Source organism: Suricata suricatta, chromosome 9 (genome assembly GCF_006229205.1).
Source record: "Suricata suricatta isolate VVHF042 chromosome 9, meerkat_22Aug2017_6uvM2_HiC, whole genome shotgun sequence".
In the NCBI taxonomy this organism is placed as follows: domain Eukaryota; kingdom Metazoa; phylum Chordata; class Mammalia; order Carnivora; family Herpestidae; genus Suricata; species Suricata suricatta.
The window spans coordinates 124,596,438-124,610,949 of NC_043708.1; the positions used below are offsets into that span (position 1 = coordinate 124,596,438).

At 40.0% G+C, this 14,512-nt stretch overlaps 1 long non-coding RNA gene across 3 annotated transcripts in view; it reads right to left on the reverse strand.

Moving 5' to 3' along the window:
• Positions 1–251: 251 nt before the first annotated feature.
• LOC115302571 overlaps positions 252–14,512 on the reverse strand; it is a 40,511-nt gene continuing 26,250 nt past the window's right edge. Inside the window, exons 4-5 of one of the 3 annotated variants that reach the window (XR_003913535.1) lie at positions 5,957–6,023; positions 252–406 (exon numbers count right to left, since the gene is read on the reverse strand). This is a non-coding gene — a long non-coding RNA (uncharacterized LOC115302571). Of the gene's footprint in view, positions 407–5,844; positions 6,024–12,464; positions 12,635–14,512 lie in introns of those variants that run through there. The other 2 variants (XR_003913536.1, XR_003913534.1) reach the window with 2 other exon arrangements.

Consider the following 14,512-nt stretch of genomic DNA (forward strand, 5'->3'; position numbering starts at 1 on the left):
CATAAGGAATGATGTTTTTAGATGAAAACTTAGCAGTTATTGGTGGGAGGGCGCGGCATTAGGAGGCCAAGGGAAGGGATAAGACCGGATTTGCATGTTGTTGAGCTGATTATATAGATTAACTAGGAATAAATCTTTGAGGTACTTCTATTAGCGTCTGTTCTAATTGTATCCAAAGCGCTTTTAAAAATTCAAAAAATATTTTTTTTCAAATGGTCCTCAGATTGATGTCATCATATTATCACTCTCAGTTTTGCAAATGGGATTTATTATAATTTTTCCGTAGCTTCAGCACCGTTATAAAGGCTGCCATCCCCCCTTCACGATTTTCCACATGAGATCCACGTAATGGACTTGCTTCACCTGTCATATGCATCGCTGAACATGTCTTGTTATCAGACGTAACCTGGTGATCAGGAAAAATGGGACAGAGAAGTTTACTGGGAATTAGATGAATAATCTAAACGAAAAAACAAAAGGAGGTTATTTTTAAGAATTTCTGATACACATATTTGCATTCCTCCTGGATGTTTTATTGTCTATGTAAAATATATGACACATCTAGTCTCAAGTAGATGATTTTACCTCCCTCAACCCTGCAGGGAGAAACAAACAAACAATAAAACAAACTGTGTTCTGGAATTTAAATGTTACAGTGCACTTCAGTCTAATGTAATGTGACAGGCTTAAATAACTACCGTCCTTCTATTGCAGTGAAATATTTTCCTGATATGTTATTGTGATTCTTTCCATTTAGGAATAAGATTTCTTTTGAAATACCTGAAACCCACAAATGTTGATTTTTATGGAGACTTTCTGCTTGTAATTATGAGAATGGCCACTAGGTGGGAGTGGTGGTACCGAGGGTAGTTGAGGTCTCCTACATAATTAAGGAATCTCTAGAGATGAAGTGACTTCCTTGTGTGAATATGGCTTGCCACAAAATAGGGCTGTGTAATAAAGCTACAACACAATATCCCACTAATCACTACTTACCAGTGTTTGATTCTTAAACTGAAGAGAAATACAATTTGAGAGGGAGAAAAGTAAGGCCATCTTGCTAGGTCAAGTGCCCAGCCAAGTCACTTTGTTGCTTCTCATTTAGCCCTGCCAGGCTTACTGTCATATTAGGTATAACTCTGAAAAGCTACTCAAGTACATTTATTCTTACCCTGCTAATAAAAAATACTTTTCAGGTATGGACAGAGAAATTGAAAAGGAAAAAAAGAATTATATTCTAAACCATAAAAAAAGAACACTAGCCCTCAAATTCAAAAAAGTTACATGGAAGAAAACAAATTAAATCAATCTAGTTAGAAAACTTGCTTACTGTTCTAAATATCTACCAGGTCAAGAATGAAATTATAAATACTGTTATCGTAAAGGCAAAAAAAGAAATAGAATACTATTCATAAAAGTTATTTGATGCTTCCAAAACTGTAGTAAGAAGCAAATTCATAGTATTATTAAATAAGGCAAAATGGAAAATGAGCTAATCATTAAACTCAAGCAGGTAGATAAAATCTAATTACAAGGATGCAATATTGGTCAAGAGTAAAATCTATAAATAAATGGATGAGTCAGTCTAAGAGGTTGTTTTTATGGGGACAACATTTTCAAACATACCTCTAGAATTCTCCACAAGATAATAAAAACAGAGAGTACAAATAAAATTAGAACTGAGAAATGGTCTAACAGCCAATGTGGAGGAGCTGGAAATGGTAAGGCCATTCTGCATAAATCTGTGCTAAACAATTGGAAGAGCTCAGTACCACAAATGATTTTCTTTTTCAGAAGACATAAAATGCTAGTAGTAATTCCATATGAATAAATTATCTGAGTGCGCTAATACCATAGGAAGCAATAAGTATACATTATGAAAAAAAGCTATAAAATAAACAAATATAATCAAGTAATATTTAAAAGAATACAGGTAGGCCTGTATGCACAAGGAATACAATAAATTTCAAATATGATTGTTTTATAAAACTGGATCTGCACATTTTAAGTGACTCATCTGCATATTCTTGTCAAGAACACATCCCACACATTCACAGAAGAATCACAAACAATACAAAGATATTAAGGATGTTTTATATATTACACAAGATGCATTAGAAATGGAACAATCAAGGGATGCCTGGGTGGCTCAGTTGGTTAAGCACCCGACTTTGGCTCAGGTCCTGATCTTCATGATTGGTGGGTTCGAGCCCTGCATCGGGCTCTGTGCTGACAGCTCCGAGCCTGGAGCCTGTCTTTGAATTCTGTGTCTCCCCCTCTCTCTCTAACCCTCCCCTCCCCTGCTCGCACCATCTCTCTCTGTCTCTCAAAAATAAACATTAAAAATTTTTTTAAAATTTTAAAAAAAGAAATGGAACAATCAAATAAGAAAACTCAGAACTCAGAAATGCAGTTTGAATTTTTGTAGATAATATTTTTAACCTACAAACCCTGAAATAATTATTTAGAAAAAATACTAACATTAATAAGAAGGTTCATTTAGGTAACTGAACACCCAAGAAATAATGTGAAACTCTCAGACATTTCCTACATATAGGCAGCAAACGTTTAGAAATGTAACAGAACATCTAATTCAGAAAAGAGAATTACTTGAGGATCCATTTTCAAAAGAAAGACATGGTTCCTGTAGTTTCATGCTGATTTATTTACAGTTTTAGCAAAGTCATCAAAATCCCAGTGGTATTGTTTTGGCACTTCTCATGTGATTAAGGAGTTCATCGGATGAATGAAGAGCTAGAATAACCCAACACACTGGGAAAAAAAAGGATAATTAAGGAGAACTTGCCAGAGTAAATATTATTATTATTTTTTAAAAACTGGCAGTGATTTAGAAAGTCACAGGGGTGTGAGAATTAATGGAATACATCGATGGCAAAGAACAGAGCACTTTGACATGGATTCAATGCAGATGTATTATTCATTGAGCAAATGGTTCAGGTAGCCTCACAAATAACAACAGAAAAATGATTTTTCAAAGGCTGGAGTTGAGAAAATTAGTGTTGAGAAAGATAACATTGGCATATCAGGTCGACAGCCCCAGGGCAGGGGGGTCCTCCCGAAGAAGCATCAAGGTAAGAACACAGAACTGTGCTTGAAATTTAGGGCCAGCGGTGCCTGGGTGGCTCAGTCGGTTAAGCGTCTGACTTCCGGCTTCGGCTCAGGTCATGATCTCACAGTTCATGGGTTCGAGCCCCACATCAGGCTCTGTGCTGACAGCTAGCTCAGAGCCTGGAGCCTCCTTCAGATTCTGTGTCTCTCTTGATCTCTGACCCTCCCCTCCTCGCGCTGTCTCTCTCTGTCTCTCAAAAATAAATAAAAGACATAAAAAATTAAAAAAAAAGAAATTTACAGGCCAAATATTTCACACTGGTAATTGCCTTAGATATTGTTAGAAGTCTGAGCTCCCTGGCCACTGGTAGCATCCTGTATTCCCATCCCCCGCACTGATCTGTGGGTTCATTCCAACCCACCCTGCCACGCTTCTCCCTTTCTCCCTCCACATTTTATCCCCTCTTGTCCTTTGGATTTCCAGATCTGTGCTTAGCAAGAACTCCCTGACACCTTCATCCTCTTGTGGAACATTCCCTAGGATGTGGATCTACAAAAGAAAAATGCTGGTTACTGCCTCGGACACCTCTCACACGGCAGGTTTACAATGAAGGCTTAGTTTTGTTTATAATCTCATATTTCAGGATCTAGAGATGGAGTATTTTCACTGCTCATTCCATAGCTCTTCCCCCTCGTTCTTGCTTAAAAACCACAGTCTTTATGAGTGGGGCCATCCTGCTTATCATTCTCATGTTTTAGGAACTCATTTGCCACCAAGAGTATTTGGTTTCTAGCTTTTGGGTTGTTTTCTTGTTTTAATGAAGTATAGTTGACAAACAATGTGACATTAGTTTCAGGGCATCGTTTTACTTCCCATCTTTGATTCTGTTACCATTTTTTGGTGATGCCGCCATCTTTCCTCGTCCAGCATGTGGTCTCCTGTTTTCTTCATCTCCTTTCTGGCAAGCAGATGAATCTTACTTCTGCTCTCTTGCAGCCTCACAACTGCAGCTCACAACCCGGACCTACACCACCTCTGAAATCTTGATCGTTTCCATGCGATATTCTGACCATGACTCATCTTCTCAGCTCACTTGTGCTATAATTCCTGATCAAGCTGAGTATTTTCTCTCTATCCTTCAGCCCTGTCATGGCTTTTCTTCTTTCACTTGCTTTGAAAATATGCCATTATAATCATGATGTGGCAAATGGACGGCTTCGCAGATACCCCCTGTGGTGCTTATCTGGTGAAAATGCAGCCTCTCGTGAATTGTTTACCGCCATCTCAGGACCCACAGCCGACGGTAGAAAATTGCCAGAGAGGGGTGCCTGCGGGACTCAGTGGATTAAGTGTCTGACTCTTGACTTCAGTTCAGGTCATGATCCCACATTCCTGAGTTCCAGCCCTCATCAGACTGTCCTGATGGTGCACAGCCTGTTTTGGGATTCTGTCTCTCTTTCTCTCAGCCCCTCCCTGACTTCCTTTTTATCTCTCTGTTATATACATATAATATCTCATTGTTCATGGGTTCAAGCCCTGCTGACAGCTCGGAGCCAGGAGCCTGATTCGGATTCTGTGTCTCTCTCTTTGCCCTTTCCCTGCAGATGCCCTCTCTCTCTCTCTCTCTCTCTCCATTTCCCCCACCCCCTTTAAAAATAAACTTAAAAAAAAAAGAAAATTGACAGAGAAAATAGCACAAACTGAGCTGATTTCTCATTAAATTGACCACCTCAAAAGAGCAGTGGGAACTTTCTGGGAATCCTGCTGGTAAGTTGCCTGGTAGGTTCATTTGTCCTCCATTTGAGATGATTTCTCCATACCATTTCCCTCCTCCACAAACCTTCCTCTGGGACCATCCTCACTATCAAGTGGTGGCCTTGCCTCATGAGTCCTATCACATCCACAATTCTAGCTGCATCTTCATCCCTCTTCACTTCCCTCTCTTGTACTGGAAAGGAGAAAAACCAACCCCCCAGTTCTTTGGATTCCACCTCCTTTTGCCTTCTCAAGGAATTTGTTTTTTTCATTTACATCCTTTGTCATCCATTTCCCCCTTGTTATTAGATCATACCTGTTAGCATGCAAACAAGTTGAAGTTTCCATCATTAAGAAAAAGTAAAACCTCAGCCTCCCTAGCCTCCGATACTCTCTAGAGAGAACCTCATTCCCAAATTCTCTAAGATCACCCTACACTCACTGGCTCGGCTCTTCCCCTCCATTAACCCTTCCATCTACAAAAGAGGGCAGGACCTGATTTTCAGTGGCACCAATGAACCTCAAGCCGCCAAATTCTGTGGATTTCTCTGTCTTCACTTTAGAGCATGATTTGGAATTTCTCTTCTTTTTTCTTTCTGTTTTTGTTTGTTTGTTTGTTTCCTTCTATCTCATTGACCATTCCTAATTAACTTCTTTGCCCCACAGCTTCTCCTTTCCTGCCTAGGGCTTCATCTTTGACTTTGCTCTCTCCTCTATCTTTCCTTTCTCCTTGTTTTGTCAGAGAGTGTCCCATGACTTTAAGTCCTGATGGAGTTCAGGACACACTATCCCCAAATATGGCACCTTAGTGTATTAAATATGTTTAAGCTGGAGAGCTTTGAGAAATGGCAGGTATTAGAAGGACTCCCTGAAGCAGGTCATAAGAGCCTTAGGTGAAAGGTGGCCTTCCTATACCCAGAGGAAAGGAGCATCCTTATCTCCAAAAAAGAAGGAGCTTAAGAAGACTGGGAAGGACCAGGCCTTTCTGTTTCCCTCAGTTTACTGCACTTAGCTCATACCTTCCCCACAGTTTTCCACTGTTCATCAAACTGAGCATGGAATCACTTAGGCTTCATCTTTTCCCCTGATCTTCTTTCCTTTATGAAAGCTGCTGTGTCACATAAAACTTACATCAATTTGTAGGTTGTTGTTGTTTTCTTGTTAATCAGTCTTTGATTATGGAGACCCAATCAAGAACCTAGAAGAGTAAAAGGAAAAAAAAACATTTTTTTCCCTCCCCTCCAGCGCTTTGTGCTATTTATTCCTGAATCCACAACTCCTGTCCTCACTACTCCCCTGAGCTCCAAACCAAGGTATTCAACTGCCTACGTGCTCTCACTACCAGGATTCTGATAGAGTCTCTGCCACGGCAGGACCAGATGGATTTTATAATCCTCTTTATCCTTGATACACTCTTCTTCCAAGTTTCTTCTACCTAATCCATTCCATCTTAGTAAGAATCCCCCACTTACCCTTGAAACGGAAAACCCAGCAGTTGTCTTGAGTTCTTTTTTGTTTTGTTTTGTTTTGTTTTGTTTTGGGGGGCCGTTTATGGTCATCTGTCTACGTTTCCATTGACACTGCCTCCCTTTCACCAAGTGAAGCCAGCATCATTGTTGCTTGTATGAATTAACTTCACCAGGCTTTCGTGTCACCTCATGCTCCTACAGACCACGCCCACCCAGAGAGAGCAGTTCAAAATCATACAGGATGCCGATGCACTCTCTAAGTTAGAAATTCTTAAGCGCTTTCTACAACTCTTGCAATGCAATCAAAGCTGTTCATTATGATCTCAAAGCCCCATGATATAGCCCTCGTTTTCTTTCCCTCGATACTGAAAACTTTGAAAACACTTCCCTGCTTCTAGCCCATGCTTTCTGCCTGAAAATAAGGCTGTTCTCTCAACCCTTTGCATGTCTTGCTCATTCTCATCATTTAAGTCTCTTGGTCCAACACTTTTTCTAAAAAGAGAAGGTTTCCTTCTCTGACTTTTCTATCCAAAGTACACAATCCAAAGTACCCTGTTCTTATCCCACCCGTGTCCTCTTTCATATTTCCCTGTACCACGTGGCTCTGATCATAATACTCTTCTGAAATACTCATCATTTCTTTTTCTGGGAATAAACATTATAGAAATCATCCAAATGTGAGAAAAGATTTATGTGCAAAGTTCCTTACCTCAGTGTTATTGTATAATGGCAAAATTTTAGAATCAACCAAACATTTGAAAATAAATATAAAGATCAGTCAATTATAGTACATTCTGAGGACAAAGCATTTGTCCAAAGACATTAAAATTGTGTTGTTGTTGGGGCGCCTGGGCAGCTCAGTTGGTTGAATGCCCGATTCTTGATTTCCGCTCCAGTTTTTCTGCTCAGGTCATAATCTCATGGTTCTTCAGTCCCAGCCTGCATCAGGCTGTGTGCTGGCAGCGCAGAGCCTGATTCAGATTCTCTCTCCCTCTTTCTCTCCCCCTTCCTTGCTTGTGCACTCTTTCTTTCTCAAAATAAATAAACTTAAAAATATTGTGTTGTTCAAGGATGGTTATTGACTTATTCATTGTTTTCAGTTCTCTGAACCCACAAACAATGCTATAACACACTTCATATTTATCTGTTTATGTCTGTATGTCTATCTCTCTATATATCTACCTTCTTAATTACCTACGTAACTATAGGTTTTGGGTATAATGACTGATGTTTTTATTGTATTTATTGTATTGTATTGGATTCACAAAAGTAGAATTATTGTGTTACCAAATAGCAGGGCATTTAAAATTTTGATGGTTATTACTTAAAGAGTTTTTCAAAATATTTTAACGTCATACTGCCAATTTCACCATATGTTGTCAGCACTGATTGTTTTCAGTTTAAAAAGATTTTTTTTGCCAATCTCTTAGGTTTAGAATTGGAATTTTATCGTTTATAATGTGTGGTTCTGTGACTATTAGTGAATGTCAATAACTTAAAAAACCTATCTCTAAAATTCCTTCTTGGTTTCTTTTTTTTCTGCATCCAGTGGTAAGGTTGGGGAGAAAGACTAGAGAGACTTTTAAATTGGGCCAATGACAACCTCACTAACTGAAGTTATTTACTTATCACTATTTTCATAATAGCTAAAATCTGCATAACAATCTTCTGTATATAAAATACTTTCAAATACATCATCAAATTTAATGTGAGGTACAAACCATGTGCAAAATGGTCTGTAAAACATGGAAGCAGCTCATTATGCATTGATATAAAGTGCCATTTACTACACCGAAGATTGTCAAGAGAGAACGTGTTCTATTTTCTTTCTTTAATGCTGATTTGGGAGGATGCTATGGGTTGGAGACATCAAGTCTTGAATTTGTGGTCCTGTCTCATCTTTAATCTTTCCAAGTCTCAGAGAAAGGTGTCATTCTTGACACCAAGTGCTTTTGAGGGGATGATCTTAAATTCTGCATGTGTGCCTCGAAGTTTGCAAAAAGCATAACGTCTCAGTGTGGTGATTTTTAGCCTGATTAATGGCTGTGCCTTAACATGTTGCCACTCTGAGGTTGTGTGGAGAAGGAAGGGCAGCGGCCCAAACACGGTCAGGAGAGCTCTGTGCAGCTGGGCTCTTGCTCACTGTGGCATGGCTCATAATACCTCTTGGAACAATTGCTATTTGCCTCTTATTCCTACCAAATTACCAGAGCATAGTCTGACATGCCAAAGGCCAGATACACAAGGTCAAATTAAGAGAGGATGGCCTTTCTGGGTCTAGTGCAAGGAGAAAAGAACCTTCTGCAGACAAAACGTGCCTCTGAAAAGCCTCAGCGGGATGCAACATCTGAAGGTATTTGCTACCTTCTTGGTATTGAAAATCAAATCACTCTCATTCAGGAGCAAAGCCCATTTTCCCTTTTTATGTCTTCAGTGCTTATTGACAGACACAGAGTTGAGAATGGTAGAGAGGAATTGTGTGGCTGTGGTTTTCATAGAGAGGGGGCATCGGCTGTGCAGACAGGGGGTAATGCTCCTCCCCTCTATGGAGAGGTTGTGGACTGAGCAATAGAATACAAACACCAAGAGAAGCAAGGAAGGCTAATGGACTTCTCACTTCTTCATCCTCTTTCCTGTGGGTACTCATAGGTTATTGAATTATGTGGATGTTGCCATGGGTTGGATCCAAGACAAAATATGGTGACTTCTCCTTCCCCTGCCTGCTCTATCATCTCATACCTTAAACAGGGGTAACTGTGTATGGAATAAGGAAGACAATGGTCTAGAGGGCCACCATGCTGACCAAGTTCAGGAGGGGCTATTCACACAGGATACAATGCCCACAACCCACCCCCCTTGGAGCTGTGTAACACCCCATGGCCCTGAGTTCCTGACTGACCTTTCCTTGCATCAAATAATATCAGTCAAAATTCTACTGATTATCTTCTTTTACTTCAAAAGCATCCATTGTCTCTGGTAAAAATACACAGAACTCCCTCAGGGCTGTTATGGTATAATTATCTAGATATACCAACACATGGTGAAAAAGAGACTTTTCATTTCAAACTTTTCCAGATTTAATTCAGGCTTTATCAGGAATGCAAATTTAATTAGGGAAATTCGATCTCTATAATCCCATCTTGGAAGACAGAAAAGCATGAGGACGACATTCATAGGAGTTTGAAGAATTTGGGAATACATAATGCCAGACTTTGGTGTACCACATAGAAATATTTTACATTTGCATGCCTGCACACTTTATCCTGTGAACTTTATCTTGTCTACTAAAGAAGTTGTTCACTTACTTTAAGTAACTACTGAATTAAAAAATCTATAAGGTCACCCTGGGTTCAGGCAGTCATTTGCATAGAGGCCACAGGGAGAGGCCATGCTAGGATGAACTAGTTATGAACTAAACCCACAGAGGTTCCCCTTGAAAGAGGATGAGTCAGCCTTATTCTGGTTCTTTCTTAAAAAGCGGGGTGTGATTCTGGCTGGTCTGATCTTTTTCAGGATGCCTTTGTTTCAATCATCCAAATGGACTAAAAAACTATAGCCATTTAACTAGGTGGGTCTTTCCCATTTATTATTCTTATTTCAAGATCCATTACTGATATCTAAGACTAATAAAATCCCATTCAGATTGTGTTGGGGTTCATGCCAACCTGACTTGGGATGCTAAGTCTGATACATAGCCAGAGTGTGGAACTGTAGACAAATTACTTAATATCTTTGAGCCATACTGGTGTGGGATAATGATACTTAACTGAAGGGGTCATGTTTTGAGATTAAGTGTTTACGAGAAGACCTATACAACCCCTGGTTCACTCTAGGTGCTCATTGGAAAGTCATTAAACTTGAGCCCGGCTAATGAGGAAGCCAATGTCTGGTGAGTGCAAAGGGCCTGGGGTCAGGTACTATTAATTATTCCATCATTCAGTTGTTCTCAATGCCCTCAAACCAGTGCACCCAACCTCACTCTTCTAGTTAAAATGACATCAACCCATTTTAGCTATTAGTTTGTTTTCTTCAAGACTTCTTTTCCATAAATATTTATCAAACACCTGCCAAGTTCTAGGTGTTCAAGGGAGTCAAAGCTGATAGAGAAAATTTAGAAATGGATTATAATTGGATAATGTCCTAAATAACTCATATTAAATGGGTTACATCTGAATAAGAATTTTTTGTGTGGTGATGGGGATGACAGAGAAGAAGAAGAAGAGGTGAGCTTCACTTTCCTTAGGCCACATCCTACCAGGGGGAAGCCAAGGTTTTCTCATGTATTTTTTCATTGCCAGCCCTGGCATGAAAGTCTACAAATGTAAGCTGGATGCATGTGTGCATGGATAAACTCTGCCCAGGAAACGCCAGCTTTTCCCACAGTGCTGCACTCGCACACATTAAAAAATGTCTAATCTGAATCAGTTTGAAGGACAAATGGTTTCCATCTTGTGCTTTAAAAAGGTTCCTTTGCAAATGAAAAGCACTACAAAGCAAAAATTGCACTGTAACACACACTAAACTGTGATTCATGGCAAAGATCTTGAATCTAACAACTGGGCTAGAAAAGAAAGAGGAGCCATTAAGAAAGGTAGTCAGAAGGCACAGAGAAGTTCCAGGAAAGAGTTTTTACAAAGTTTTCAGGGCCAGAGAACCCCTTCAAAAGAAGCAACAGACCTACTTATCTGCACTGAAGGAAGCATTCTGAGCCATAACTAACTCAGGGCATAAGACGAATTTTTTTTAATTTAAAATGTTTATTTATTTATTATTGTCATTATTTTTAAATTTTAAATTCAAGTTAGTTAACATAGAGTGTAGTCTTGGCTTCAGGAATAGAGTTCATTGATTCATCTCTTATATATGACACCCAAGGCTCATCCGGAAAAGTGCTCTCCTTAATGGCCATTGCCCACTTAACCCATCCCTTCATCCACCCTATACCTCAGCAACCCTCAGTTTGTTCTCTGTATTTATGAGTTCTCTTATGGTTTGCCTCCCTCTCTGTTTGTATCTTTTTCCTTACCTATCCCTATGTTCACTTGTTGAGTTTCTCAAATTCCACATGAGTGAAATCATGGTATCTGTCTTTATCTGACTCATTTTGCTCTGCATAATACCCTCTAGTTCCATCCACGTTGTTGCAAATTGCAAGATTTCATTTTTTCATTGTTGAGTACAATTCCATTGTATAATCATACCACATCTTCTTTATCCTTTCATCAGATGATGGACATTTGGGCTCTTTCCATAATTTGGCTCTTGTTGATGGTGCTACTATAAACATTGGGGTGCACATGCCCCTTTGAGTTAGCATTTTTGTATCCTTTGGATAAATTCTTAGTAGTACAATGGCTGGGTCATAGAGTAGTTCTATTTTTAAGTTTTTGAGGAGACCCCATACTATTTTCCAGAGTGGTTGTACCAGTTTGCATTCCCACCATCAATGCAAAAGGGCTCCCCTCTCTTCACATCCTCACCAACATCTGTTGTTTCCTGAGTTATTAACTTCATCCATTCTAACAGATGTGAGGTTATATCTCATCACAGTTTTGGTTTATGTTTTCTGGAAAAGATGGATGTTTTAACAATGTGGTGAAAAATTCTTTCTCATGGCTTCAATCTTTGATGGCATGGGGGAAGCTCGTGGGCTACTCCTGTCATCCACGGCCACTGACAAGACACACAGTTGAATTTGGATGGCTAGCCTGGAAGCATCAGCACCTCAGTGTGCTGTTGGTTGAAGGGTAATGCTTGGCCAGGGACAACCCCTCCAACGCCTGGGAGGCATAACCCCTGGAAGTCATCAGGGTTGTCACTGTGGGCTTTGAACTCCTGACCCCTGAGAATTGCAGCCTCTCTGAGATATGGGAAAAAAGCAATTTCTGCTCAGTGACATCAATTTTACCTAACATACCTCGAAGACAAAGTTGGCCATCTCTCATCTGGTAAGCATTATCTAACTTACGTTGTGCTCCCCACAGCACTGGGCCCCAGATTCATTATTGGAGCGCTCTTAATTTTGGAATGCCCCATTGTTTTTGATCATCTGAAACTGGTGAATGATATTATCCCAGGCACCAAGGACCCTTTGCAGGTATTTTGCTGTTTACAATGTACCTTAATATGCATGATTTTACTTGAGTTTCAACAACATTTTGAGGCAGGTAGAGAGAGTATATTATGTGTATTTTCTTGCCGAAGGAACAAAGTCATTTGATTCACCGAACCAGAATTCCATGTCTAACAGGAATGGAGTTGGGGCAAATCTGACAATGATTTCCATTCAAACAGACTCCATTACATGCCAAATCAGTCCTTGTCCTCTGGAGGCTCTGAGCTGAAAGAATTAACCAACACAGAAAATATGAATCTTGGATAGAACACTTTCCAATTATCAACACCAGTGCAGTTGAACATTGATTCATTTTCCAGCATCTCCCTGTAAAATTACCCAGATATTTACTGACCTTTATTTCCAAAAATACCCCACAGCAAACAGATTAGCCAACCATCATGTCATTCCATACTGTTAATTACATCTTCCTGGGGAATAGTTAGAAACTAAGCTAGCATGAAGTATGGAGAAGTGGGGGCTGACCCCCTGCTCTCCCTGGGGCAGCGGGCAGGTTAACGCTCGCCCCCGGCAGATGAAACAGGGCTCCTTGCCCCCCACAGAGCCTTCGAGCTATGTTGGCCTTTGCCCTGTGAACTCTGCCCTCTTATTTACAATAGGACATTTCTAAAACAAAACCAACATTTGTGAAAGGTCAGCCGCCAAGAGGAGCAGAGAGTATCAGTGAAAGTGACAGGAAGAAGATAAACAAACTGGAAAACATCTGTCTCAAATATTTACCCAGGCTGGCCATTTTGGGATAATGGCCGATGGGGCTAATAGCTAAGATACCAGAGGGCAAAACCCCTGCTCTCTCCTCCCTACCCTCAGACATTAAGGGGACTTCTAGAGGCTGACTCACTTACTGACCATTCCTATTTATGCTTCTTTCTGATTATTGACATATGTTGCTGTCCAGTTTCAACACTTACAAAGGCGCATGTTTGGGAAACATATTTGGTAGCTTGTGAATTTTAGTAATAATTCAAGGTATCACACTGGGGCTGGGGTGGGAGTGGGGACAGGCAGGGAGAAGAGGGCAGAAAGGAAGTATTGCTTTTCTGAACCGCTGATGTGTTGCACAGCTCAGTTAGGTTTTTGTTCTTGTTGTTGTTGCCATCATTTTTATTTTATTTTATTTTGAACTGGTCATTCCTGCACAAACAGGAAGAGTGTATCTGAAAAGAATGGCAGCCAGACTGTTGAGGCTACCAGAGCTCACTTGTTCCATAGCCTTACCTGGGTCTCTTTCCATCCAATTTTATCCTATTGCAAATATCCTGGCCTTGGGGAGGAGAACTTCTGAAAGCCATCAAAATGGCACCGACGGGGTGTATCTCACAAGTCTGAGCTAGATGATCACTCCATTCATCAGCAACAGCCCCAAAGAGCACAGACATCAGTCGTGTTTTAGGTGGCTGTTTATAGGAAATGTGCCCAGGGTGCATGAGTGCCCAGAGATCCCTGAAGAGGATGTGTGTGCTTACTGAGCCCATCCTGAGCTCCAGTGGAGAGGATGATTTACTGGGATGTATTAGGTGACTCTTATGGCGGCATCTATCATGAGAGACAAACTTCCTCTAGATTTACCATAAGGTTCTGGACTTTGTCTTTGAAATCAATATCATAAGATATTAATGTTTCTATATAGGTCAATGCCAGAGATTTGCGGTGTGGCACTGCTAAAATTTATTAATTTATAATAGCAGTAAGGATAATTCCTGGAAATTTTCACTCTTGCAAGAATAGCTGAAGGCCCTCCCCTTGTTACAGAACGTGGCTTATTATAATAGTCATCTGCATATCCTGGGGGCTAAATCATTTTCCTTGAAATGAATCAACTCTAACAATTAAGTCCTGATAAGAAGTTGCCTATAATACTGGTAAGGATTCTTTCTCCTGCACCAAACTTAGAAAATAAATTGTACTTAATAAGTGAATTTCTTAGGGTTTTGTGAAAGACCTTAATAGTGTCATCTGCGCTCTTATCCTTTGTTTTATTTTTTAATATCTACTTTCCATGTATTTACATACACATGTCCACATAAATTAAAATATAGGCATAAAAATGTGCCATTTATACACACACACACACACACACAC